Here is an 11,315-nt window from a genome sequence, read left to right on the forward strand (position 1 = left end):
ATGATGCAATATGAATGATCTTGGTATATTTTGTAGCGTCCGACCCCCCCATGGAGCTACTACTAGAATCAAACTGGTGCGGGAGGCAGGCACTGCGGGGTAAAAGGAACGTGCTCTTCTAATATTCGACGTGTATGTGATCGTGTCTTTCACTAGCAGTCTTAACAAAGACGCTCCAGACAATACAAGTCACACGCAACTATGTACACACATGAACACTAACTAATATCAACTGTTTACACGACGGATGCTGGTACAACTGACTCCCCTCAGCTCAACGCAGTTAACAGTATATCATCATCATGATATGTGTTGCTTAGGATGCTCTCTCTCTGCTCTCTCTGGTACCAAGTCCGGGTTAATTTAATGTAAGCGCTGCGATGCACTTGTTGCAACATGTCATGATGAATAGCAAAGATCAAAACGTGAAGGCGAGACCAAAAGGCTCAGAGAAACTAAGTCTGTTGAAGTGAGTGAGAAAAATTTCTCAGTTCATAGTAATTAGTTTTGCCGCGTTGAGCAGAGGCAGCTCTGAATGGATTGAGGAGCACAGACACTGAGTCAAGTGGAAACACCAGTCAAGGCAAAATAAAACGGATAAGTTAATCCTAAATTAGTTAGTAGGTTAATGTTTTTTAGTTCTATTTTGTGCTCTGCTTTCATCAGAAATTCTAATGTACTATGAAACCAGAGTACTACAAGTATTTTGTCTGTGTGATTAGCTCAGCTTTGAAAGCATAATTTCTGAATGCTGTAACGTGATTTCATAATCACTCATCAGAGAAATATCACACTCGCTAGAAAATATTCCACCAGTGAATTAAGAAATAAGTTGTTAAATTATTACTGAAAATTAAGTCTGTTCTCTCCTAAACTGGCATTTGTTGCATATTTCATGTGTAAAATAATGAAAATTTGCGCTTAACATCTTCACAAATAAGCTTGTAGCGATCTGATCTGAGCCACAGGCACGTGTTCTGTGTAGACACAAGTTTTGGTCATTATTGGACAACTACATTTTCTTTGCCAACAGGCTTGCCATTTAGCTAATTCCTGTTCATTTTTAATTTAACTGCAGGTTCTTCTCATGTCTGATCTTGGTGTGGTGTGGAACAGAACTTAACTTTTTGGGGGACCCCATATTGTTTTGGTAAGTGCATTTAGCAAACACTTAAAAGCTATACTGATGGCAGCAGTATTTCAGCAGTCATTCAATTTAAACAATGATTTAAACCACAACTACATAGCTGTGCAACAGCTAATTGTGTGGTATCCATTTTTTCTTTCTTTACTGGTACCATGGTTATGGTACGGTAAATGACCATACAAAAAAGCTAAGCTGAACGGAAAATATATAGGGAAGAAGGGGGAGCTTGACACCGGTAGGTCGTCATCTTATAATTCGCATTGAAGAGCTGTTACATTAATGCTGAAAAAAGTACTGGTACACACTTCTTTCACTTTCTTCATCTTTCAGATTCTTGCTAGATGTGGTTCTGTGTCTTTGGTTTTCCTATAGTATAATAATGACTAATTGCAGCACAGAGTTAACCTGCCACAGGTCATGTGTAGACAGCTTAACTCTTCATGTTTTGAGTGAACTGTTGGGATTTTAGTTCTGTTTGCTCAGCATCATATGAGATTCCATCATGGCCAAAAGTATATGTTACACTGAACAGATTCTATTTATTTCACTGTGTACAGCTTTATGTAATCAAAGGTGATGCGGCTCTCCGTGCCCCAGAGATCACTAATGTTTAATTTTTTGTCCGTTTTCTCTCTTTGTTGTTTGTCTAGTTTATGTGGCAGTGTAAAGACTGTGGCACTGAAGTGTCTAGGGCCTAGGCGATCAGAACTTCTTAAACATTACACACTAAAATGTGGTAATTTTGGAAAAGGCCATCGTATTAAATGTGTATATCCTGATTGTCCATGTATTTATAAGACTTGGAATTCATTCTTGACACACTTGTCGAGGAATCACACCAATACCTTAACACGCTCTGAGATAGTTACAACATTCTCCTGTCATGTATGTGGCCGTAGTGAATTTGGAACAGAACGTGACTATTTTGTGCACATAAGTCATCATCTGAAAAACAATGAGACAGTCACTTGTATGTTTAAAGGCTGTCAATACATTTACATTCATTCGCTTAGCAGATGCTTTTCTCCAAAGCGACTTGCAACGAACATTATGTAGTGTACCAGCCCACACACCTTATTCACCGAGGTGACTACACTGCTAGATACAGTACTTACAAGGAGCTACTCATCCATGCATCAGTGAAACACACTCGCTCTGTGATACTCACGTTCAAGTCGCATAAAAGTCGGAAGCACAGCTTATATTACATTAACTGTAAAAGGACAGCAGTCCTCAAAGCACTTTGCATCTATTTAGGTGAGGATGATGCACCTCTTGTTCAGGAGTATGTGGTAAGTCAGTGTCACATGTACTGTTTTCTATTCAAGAAAATGTTTTATGATTTAATGTCACTTGCCCACTAATCATTACAAACTGTTGTGTCAGCACCAAAGCTTTGGTTCAAAACTCTTGAATAGGTAGAAAAAATAGCTTTCACAGTGTTATAAAGAGAGGTGCTTCTGTTATTTAGCCTAGCTTCATTGATATAAGTGGGGTGGTCAAAATAATAGAAACGCATGTAAGTAAATCCAATATAATTTAACAGCACCAAGAACTGCAACCTCCAAAATTGTGATACAGCTGAATTACCACCTCTTTGAAAGTTTGAATAAAAATTAAACTTAACCATACTGAAAATAGTATTTCATAACCATTGTATTAAACTGCATTGCTTTTAGCTAAATGTACCGAAGAAACTGACAACTGAGTGTATATATAAGGCTTTGATACACACATAATACTTGTTAGTAGAAGACATTCTTTATCGGTTTGGCTCTGCAAAAAAGACTTGATAGGAAGAGATATACACAATATCACCAGACTTATCTTTAGGGATTTAATAGGTATGTGAGCAAGTGTATGTAATTAACATTAAAATAATTGCTTTCTTTTTTCTCGTGTTATATTTAAATCTACAGGACATTAATGGAGATGACATCCTAAGAGACCTGCAAAAATCTACAATGGGCATATATGTCATCAACAAGGAGGGTGCAGAAACTGGACATTATGATGATATTGGCATTTATGTTGAAGGAGCTGTCATTCTGGAGAACACTGGATCTGTACCCTGAGCTTCTGCAATGATGCTTGGAGTCATCTATGCACTGAACATGGCTTACCCCAAACATCTGAAGTACTACTATGAATTTATTCAAAAAGTGCTCTTTCGGATGGATAGTGAAAGGCGGTCCCCCAGAATCCTTGGTTTAAAGAACAAAATCAGTGCTGGACTGTAAGATTTTGTCAGCCGCACCCTGTAAAGCTGCAGTTGTATTTGTTTTTTTGCTGGGGGGTGAGAGAGAACATGTACAATGATGTGAAATGCAGTTTCAGAAGATCTTGTAAACTGAAGAACAAATTGGAAAAAATGAATATTTAAAGGTGTCCTAGGGATTTTGAGGACTATTCATTAGAAATGAAAATTTGTGTTGTTTCTGTTGGTAGTGGTCAGGAATGGGGCTGTTACTTTTTGTTAATGGTACTGGTGCATTTTGTTTTAAGATCTTAAGCCAATCAAGGGTTGAGAAAGTGACTTGCATTACAGGCACTCTTGTTTCTGAGAACAAAACTTGTGTTATGTCTGGTCACAGATCATGACTGACAAAAGCTTTCGGATTTGTCAGCGAGTAATTTATTTTTATGTTTCCGTTGCTTAGTAGAATCTGAGCATCATATTTCATTTTTCTCCACTGTAAAAGATTCTTCTTTTATTTTCTATAGAAGCTTTTATGTAAGTCAGCTAAGGGTTTCAGTTAATGCAAGTGACACTTGTTGAAGAAATTAAACTGTATGTTTTCTGCAGTCTTGCTTTATTAGACTTCACTCTGACAGATGTTTCTGAATTGCTTAATTCAAGTGCCACAAAGTCACAGTTGTTAAAATATACTGTTTCCTTTATTTGTCTGAATATTTAGTTTATTGAAAGTTAAGCTAATAATGGCTAGAAATGTTTAATTAGATTAAATGTAATTTCAGTATGTAAAAATCTAACAATTGATTTGAATTAGAGTAAACTGTACTTAAAATGGTTAAGCTAAAAATACAAATAAAATAGAGTAGATCTTAAAAACATTAAGTACAGTCAACTTAAAAATGTGTGGATTTAGACAGGTTCATTTCGTGCATCCCGTTGACATAATAAAATTGAGTAAATTCAACATATCATTTTTTCCAGCATATTTACAGCACGGGGTCGTGGTGCCTCAGCGGACTTGGCCGGGTTCGAAGAGTTTGAGTTCCGAAGCATTCGAGTTCTGAGGCTCCACTGTAGTTGTCATATACTGAACTGTGTATTGGAAACTATGCTGCACGTTTAAGTTCGTTGAAAAAAATGTGAACTTTTTAAAAAAAATCTTTATAGCACATGGGGGACGCGATGGTGCAGTGGGTTGGACCGGATCCTGCTCTCCGGTGGGTCTGTGGTTCAAGTCCCACTTGGGGTGCCTTCTGATGGACTGGCGTGTGGTCCCGTCCTGGGTGTGTCCCCCTCCCCCTCCAGCCCTACGCCCTGTGTTGCCGGGTTAGGCTCTGTCTCCCCGTGACCCCATATGGGACAAGCGGTTCAGACAATGTATGTGTGTTTTGCAGCAGTGGGCTGGATACCCTTCCTTGAATTCAGTGAAACAGTTTTTTAGTTTGTGGTTGAGTTTCATATTTGGGAGAGAGTACTTTATCAGAGGTATGACATTTCGGAGCACGATGATTTACATTTACAATTATTCGCTTAGCGGACGCTTTTCTCCAAAGCGACTTAGAACGAACATTATGTTAGTGTATTAGATCACACACCGGCTTATTCACCAAGGTGACTATGCTACTAGACACACTACTTACAAGGAGCTACTCATCCATGCATCAGTGAAACGCACTCGCTCTGTGACACTCACACACTCACACTAAGGGGGAACCTGAACAGCATGTCTTTGGCCTGTGGGAGGAAACCGGAGCACCCGGAAGAAACCCACGCAGACACAGGGAGAACATGCAAACTCCACACAGACTGAGCAGGGATCGAACCCACGTTCTCTCGCATCACCCAGGCACGAGAGGTTGGGGCTAAGGTTTTGGCTGGAGCTGGGGTTAGAGCTGGGGTTAGAGAGAGCAGCGCTACTCACTGAGCCACCGTGCCATGAATTCATTCTGAACGGATTCTGTGGAACCTGATCAGCTGCGGTTTTATTAGTCCTTTGAATGTGTGCTTAAGGTGATAACTGGATTTGTGTAGCAGACAATGTTTGTCTGTTTTTTTTGAGAAAGACCTTAGTTTTTCGTGATTTAAGGCCATTCTGAGATTCACTGTATATTTCTTGCCCATTGCTGTGCCCTGGATCTGTAAGTAGCTTTTGGAGTCGAATACAAAGTCGTTTCTGGTTAGGCTTATGTCCAGTAGTTTTAGTATTTCCACATCTGGTCTATTCGGGTCTGGATACTTGTTGAAGAGTCTCCTTACCGCTTCTAGGCACAGATCTGTGGCAATGTTTGTGTACAGGCTGTTGATGCCAATAGTGAATAAAATTGCATCCCCTGGAACGGAAACGTTCCCCAGCTTGCTAATGAAGTCGTATGTGCCCTTCAGGTAGCTGGGATGTAGCTGGGACAGAGGGTTCAGGTAGCTGTCAATGTACTCTGCTATATGGTACGTTTCACTATTGCAGTCTGACACTATAGGTCTTCCTTTGGGGATCTCTCCAGGGATCGTCCGGGGTCTGCGTGTATTTTTGGGAGGAGGTAGAAATTTCGGGCCCGCGGAATTTCAGGTCCCGTTAAGTAATGTTTTTGTTTCTTTGTTATGTACTGTTTGATTTGTAAATGTGTTAAAATCTCAACTTGTTGCTGGTCCCAGTGGCTGCGGGAGCGGAGTGTAATGTTCCGTATTACTTAGTTGTCGTGTGGCCTTGTATTTGTCCTGATGTGCATCCATGACTGACTAAGGGTATCAGCTTTTTGTGGGGCCAGCGTTGTGGTTTGTGCAGCAGCTAGAGTTCAGCTGGGAGCTAGGGTTAGGGCTGGAGGTCGGGTTAAGGCTGGAGCCTGGGCTATGGCTGGAGATGGGGTTAAGGCTGGAGCTAGGGTTAGAGTTAGAGAAGGGTAAGCGCTGGAGCAAGGCTAATGGTTTCGGCGTTTTGCGGGACCGGCGCTGTGGTGTGCGCAGCAGCCGGAGTCCAGCTGGGAGCTAGGGTTCGGGCTGGAGGTCGGGTTAAGGCTGGAGCTAGGGTTAGGGTTAGAGAATGGTAAGTGCTGGAGCCCCCCTAAGGGTTTCGGCTTTTTGCAGGGCCGGCGCTGTGGCTTGCGCAGCAGCCGCATTTCAGCTGGGAGCTAGGGTTCGGGCTGGAGGTCGGGTTAAGGCCGGAGCCTGGGCTATGGCTGGAGCTAGGGTTAAGGCTGGAGCTAGGGTTAGGGTTAGAGAATGGTAAGTGCTGGAGCCCGCCTAAGGGTTTCGGCTTATTGCGGGGCCGGCGCTGTGGCTTGCGCAGCAGCCGGATTTCAGCTGGGAGCTAGGGTTAGGGCTGGAGGTCGGGTTAAGGCCGGAGCCTGGGCTATGGCTGGAGCTAGGGTTAAGGCTGGAGCTAGGGTTAGGGTTAGAGAATGGTAAGTGCTGGAGCCCGCCTAAGGGTTTCGGCTTTTTGCGGGGCCGGCGCTGTGGCTTGCGCAGCAGCCGGATTTCAGCTGGGAGCTAGGGTTAGGGCTGGAGGTCGGGTTAAGGCCGGAGCCTGGGCTATGGCTGGAGGTAGGGTAAGGCTGGAGCTAGGGTTAGGGTTAGAGAATGGTAAGTGCTGGAGCCCGCCTAAGGGTTTCGGCTTTTTGCGGGGCCGGCGCTGTGGCTTGCGCAGCAGCCGGATTTCAGCTGGGAGCTAGGGTTAGGGCTGGAGGTCGGGTTAAGGCCGGAGCCTGGGCTATGGCTGGAGCTAGGGTTAAGGCTGGAGCTAGGGTTAGGGTTAGAGAATGGTAAGTGCTGGAGCCCGCCTAAGGGTTTCGGCTTTTTGCGGGGCCGGCGCTGTGGCTTGCGCAGCAGCCGGATTTCAGCTGGGAGCTAGGGTTCGGGCTGGAGGTCGGGTTAAGGCCGGAGCCTGGGCTATGGCTGGAGCTAGGGTTAAGGCTGGAGCTAGGGTTAGGGTTAGAGAATGGTAAGTGCTGGAGCCCGCTTAAGGGTTTCGGCTTATTGCGGGGCCGGCGCTGTGGCTTGCGCAGCAGCCGGATTTCAGCTGGGAGCTAGGGTTCGGGCTGGAGGTCGGGTTAAGGCCGGAGCCTGGGCTATGGCTGGAGCTAGGGTTAAGGCTGGAGCTAGGGTTAGGGTTAGAGAATGGTAAGTGCTGGAGCCCGCCTAAGGGTTTCGGCTTATTGCGGGGCCGGCGCTGTGGCTTGCGCAGCAGCCGGATTTCAGCTGGGAGCTAGGGTTAGGGCTGGAGGTCGGGTTAAGGCCGGAGCCTGGGCTATGGCTGGAGCTAGGGTTAAGGCTGGAGCTAGGGTTAGGGTTAGAGAATGGTAAGTGCTGGAGCCCGGCCTAAGGGTTTCGGCTTTTGCGGGGCCGGCGCTGTGGCTTGCGCAGCAGCCGGATTTCAGCTGGGAGCTAGGGTTCGGGCTGGAGGTCGGGTTAAGGCCGGAGCCTGGGCTATGGCTGGAGCTAGGGTTAAGGCTGGAGCTAGGGTTAGGGTTAGAGAATGGTAAGTGCTGGAGCCCGGCCTAAGGGTTTCGGCTTTTTGCGGGGCCGGCGCTGTGGCTTGCGCAGCAGCCGGATTTCAGCTGGGAGCTAGGGTTAGGGCTGGAGGTCGGGTTAAGGCCGGAGCCTGGGCTATGGCTGGAGCTAGGGTTAAGGCTGGAGCTAGGGTTAGGGTTAGAGAATGGTAAGTGCTGGAGCCCGCCTAAGGGTTTCGGCATTTTGCGGGGCCGGCGCTGTGGCTTGCGCAGCAGCCGGATTTCAGCTGGGAGCTAGGGTTAGGGCTGGAGGTCGGGTTAAGGCCGGAGCCTGGGCTATGGCTGGAGGTAGGGTTAAGGCTGGAGCTAGGGTTAGGGTTAGAGAATGGTAAGTGCTGGAGCCCGCCTAAGGGTTTCGGCTTTTTGCGGGGCCGGCGCTGTGGCTTGCGCAGCAGCCGGATTTCAGCTGGGAGCTAGGGTTAGGGCTGGAGGTCGGGTTAAGGCCGGAGCCTGGGCTATGGCTGGAGCTAGGGTTAAGGCTGGAGCTAGGGTTAGGGTTAGAGAATGGTAAGTGCTGGAGCCCGCCTAAGGGTTTCGGCTTTTTGCGGGGCCGGCGCTGTGGCTTGCGCAGCAGCCGGATTTCAGCTGGGAGCTAGGGTTCGGGCTGGAGGTCGGGTTAAGGCCGGAGCCTGGGCTATGGCTGGAGCTAGGGTTAAGGCTGGAGCTAGGGTTAGGGTTAGAGAATGGTAAGTGCTGGAGCCCGCCTGAGGGTTTCGGCTTTTTGCGGGGCCGGCGCTGTGGCTTGCGCAGCAGCCGGATTTCAGCTGGGAGCTAGGGTTCGGGCTGGAGGTCGGGTTAAGGCCGGAGCCTGGGCTATGGCTGGAGGTAGGAGTAAGGCTGGAGCTAGGGTTAGGGTTAGAGAATGGTAAGTGCTGGAGCCCGCCTGAGGGTTTCGGCTTTTTGCGGGGCCGGCGCTGTGGCTTGCGCAGCAGCCGGATTTCAGCTGGGAGCTAGGGTTAGGGCTGGAGGTCGGGTTAAGGCCGGAGCCTGGGCTATGGCTGGAGCTAGGGTTAAGGCTGGAGCTAGGGTTAGGGTTAGAGAATGGTAAGTGCTGGAGCCCGCCTGAGGGTTTCGGCTTTTTGCGGGGCCGGCGCTGTGGCTTGCGCAGCAGCCGGATTTCAGCTGGGAGCTAGGGTTCGGGCTGGAGGTCGGGTTAAGGCCGGAGCCTGGGCTATGGCTGGAGCTAGGGTTAAGGCTGGAGCTAGGGTTAGGGTTAGAGAATGGTAAGTGCTGGAGCCCGCCTAAGGGTTTCGGCTTTTTGCGGGGCCGGCGCTGTGGCTTGCGCAGCAGCCGGATTTCAGCTGGGAGCTAGGGTTAGGGCTGGAGGTCGGGTTAAGGCCGGAGCCTGGGCTATGGCTGGAGCTAGGGTTAAGGCTGGAGCTAGGGTTAGGGTTAGAGAATGGTAAGTGCTGGAGCCCGGCTAAGGGTTTCGGCTTATTGCGGGGCCGGCGCTGTGGCTTGCGCAGCAGCCGGATTTCAGCTGGGAGCTAGGGTTAGGGCTGGAGGTCGGGTTAAGGCCGGAGCCTGGGCTATGGCTGGAGCTAGGGTTAAGGCTGGAGCTAGGGTTAGGGTTAGAGAATGGTAAGTGCTGGAGCCCGGCCTAAGGGTTTCGGCTTATTGCGGGGCCGGCGCTGTGGCTTGCGCAGCAGCCGGATTTCAGCTGGGAGCTAGGGTTCGGGCTGGAGGTCGGGTTAAGGCCGGAGCCTGGGCTATGGCTGGAGCTAGGGTTAAGGCTGGAGCTAGGGTTAGGGTTAGAGAATGGTAAGTGCTGGAGCCCGCCTGAGGGTTTCGGCTTTTTGCGGGGCCGGCGCTGTGGCTTGCGCAGCAGCCGGATTTCAGCTGGGAGCTAGGGTTAGGGCTGGAGGTCGGGTTAAGGCCGGAGCCTGGGCTATGGCTGGAGCTAGGGTTAAGGCTGGAGCTAGGGTTAGGGTTAGAGAATGGTAAGTGCTGGAGCCCGCCTAAGGGTTTCGGCTTTTGCGGGGCCGGCGCTGTGGCTTGCGCAGCAGCCGGATTTCAGCTGGGAGCTAGGGTTAGGGCTGGAGGTCGGGTTAAGGCCGGAGCCTGGGCTATGGCTGGAGATAGGGTTAAGGCTGGAGCTAGGGTTAGGGTTAGAGAATGGTAAGTGCTGGAGCCCGGCCTAAGGGTTTCGGCTTTTTGCGGGGCCGGCGCTGTGGCTTGCGCAGCAGCCGGATTTCAGCTGGGAGCTAGGGTTAGGGCTGGAGGTCGGGTTAAGGCCGGAGCCTGGGCTATGGCTGGAGCTAGGGTTAAGGCTGGAGCTAGGGTTAGGGTTAGAGAATGGTAAGTGCTGGAGCCCGCCTAAGGGTTTCGGCTTTTTGCGGGGCCGGCGCTGTGGCTTGCGCAGCAGCCGGATTTCAGCTGGGAGCTAGGGTTCGGGCTGGAGGTCGGGTTAAGGCCGGAGCCTGGGCTATGGCTGGAGCTAGGGTTAAGGCTGGAGCTAGGGTTAGGGTTAGAGAATGGTAAGTGCTGGAGCCCGCCTAGGGTTTCGGCTTTTTGCGGGGCCGGCGCTGTGGCTTGCGCAGCAGCCGGATTTCAGCTGGGAGCTAGGGTTAGGGCTGGAGGTCGGGTTAAGGCCGGAGCCTGGGCTATGGCTGGAGCTAGGGTTAAGGCTGGAGCTAGGGTTAGGGTTAGAGAATGGTAAGTGCTGGAGCCCGGCTAAGGGTTTCGGCTTTTGCGGGGCCGGCGCTGTGGCTTGCGCAGCAGCCGGATTTCAGCTGGGAGCTAGGGTTAGGGCTGGAGGTCGGGTTAAGGCCGGAGCCTGGGCTATGGCTGGAGCTAGGGTTAAGGCTGGAGCTAGGGTTAGGGTTAGAGAATGGTAAGTGCTGGAGCCCGGCTAAGGGTTTCGGCTTTTTGCGGGGCCGGCGCTGTGGCTTGCGCAGCAGCCGGATTTCAGCTGGGAGCTAGGGTTAGGGCTGGAGGTCGGGTTAAGGCCTGGAGCCTGGGCTATGGCTGGAGCTAGGGTTAAGGCTGGAGCTAGGGTTAGGGTTAGAGAATGGTAAGTGCTGGAGCCCGGCTAAGGGTTTCGGCTTTTTGCGGGGCCGGCGCTGTGGCTTGCGCAGCAGCCGGATTTCAGCTGGGAGCTAGGGTTAGGGCTGGAGGTCGGGTTAAGGCCGGAGCCTGGGCTATGGCTGGAGCTAGGGTTAAGGCTGGAGCTAGGGTTAGGGTTAGAGAATGGTAAGTGCTGGAGCCCGGCCTAAGGGTTTCGGCTTTTTGCGGGGCCGGCGCTGTGGCTTGCGCAGCAGCCGGATTTCAGCTGGGAGCTAGGGTTAGGGCTGGAGGTCGGGTTACGGCCGGAGCCTGGGCTATGGCTGGAGCTAGGGTTAAGGCTGGAGCTAGGGTTAGGGTTAGAGAATGGTAAGTGCTGGAGCCCGGCCTGAGGGTTTCGGCTTTTTGCGGGGCCGGCGCTGTGGCTTGCGCAGCAGCCGGATTTCAGCTGGGAGCTAGGGTTCGGGCT

Source organism: Scleropages formosus, chromosome 13 (genome assembly GCF_900964775.1).
Source record: "Scleropages formosus chromosome 13, fSclFor1.1, whole genome shotgun sequence".
In the NCBI taxonomy this organism is placed as follows: domain Eukaryota; kingdom Metazoa; phylum Chordata; class Actinopteri; order Osteoglossiformes; family Osteoglossidae; genus Scleropages; species Scleropages formosus.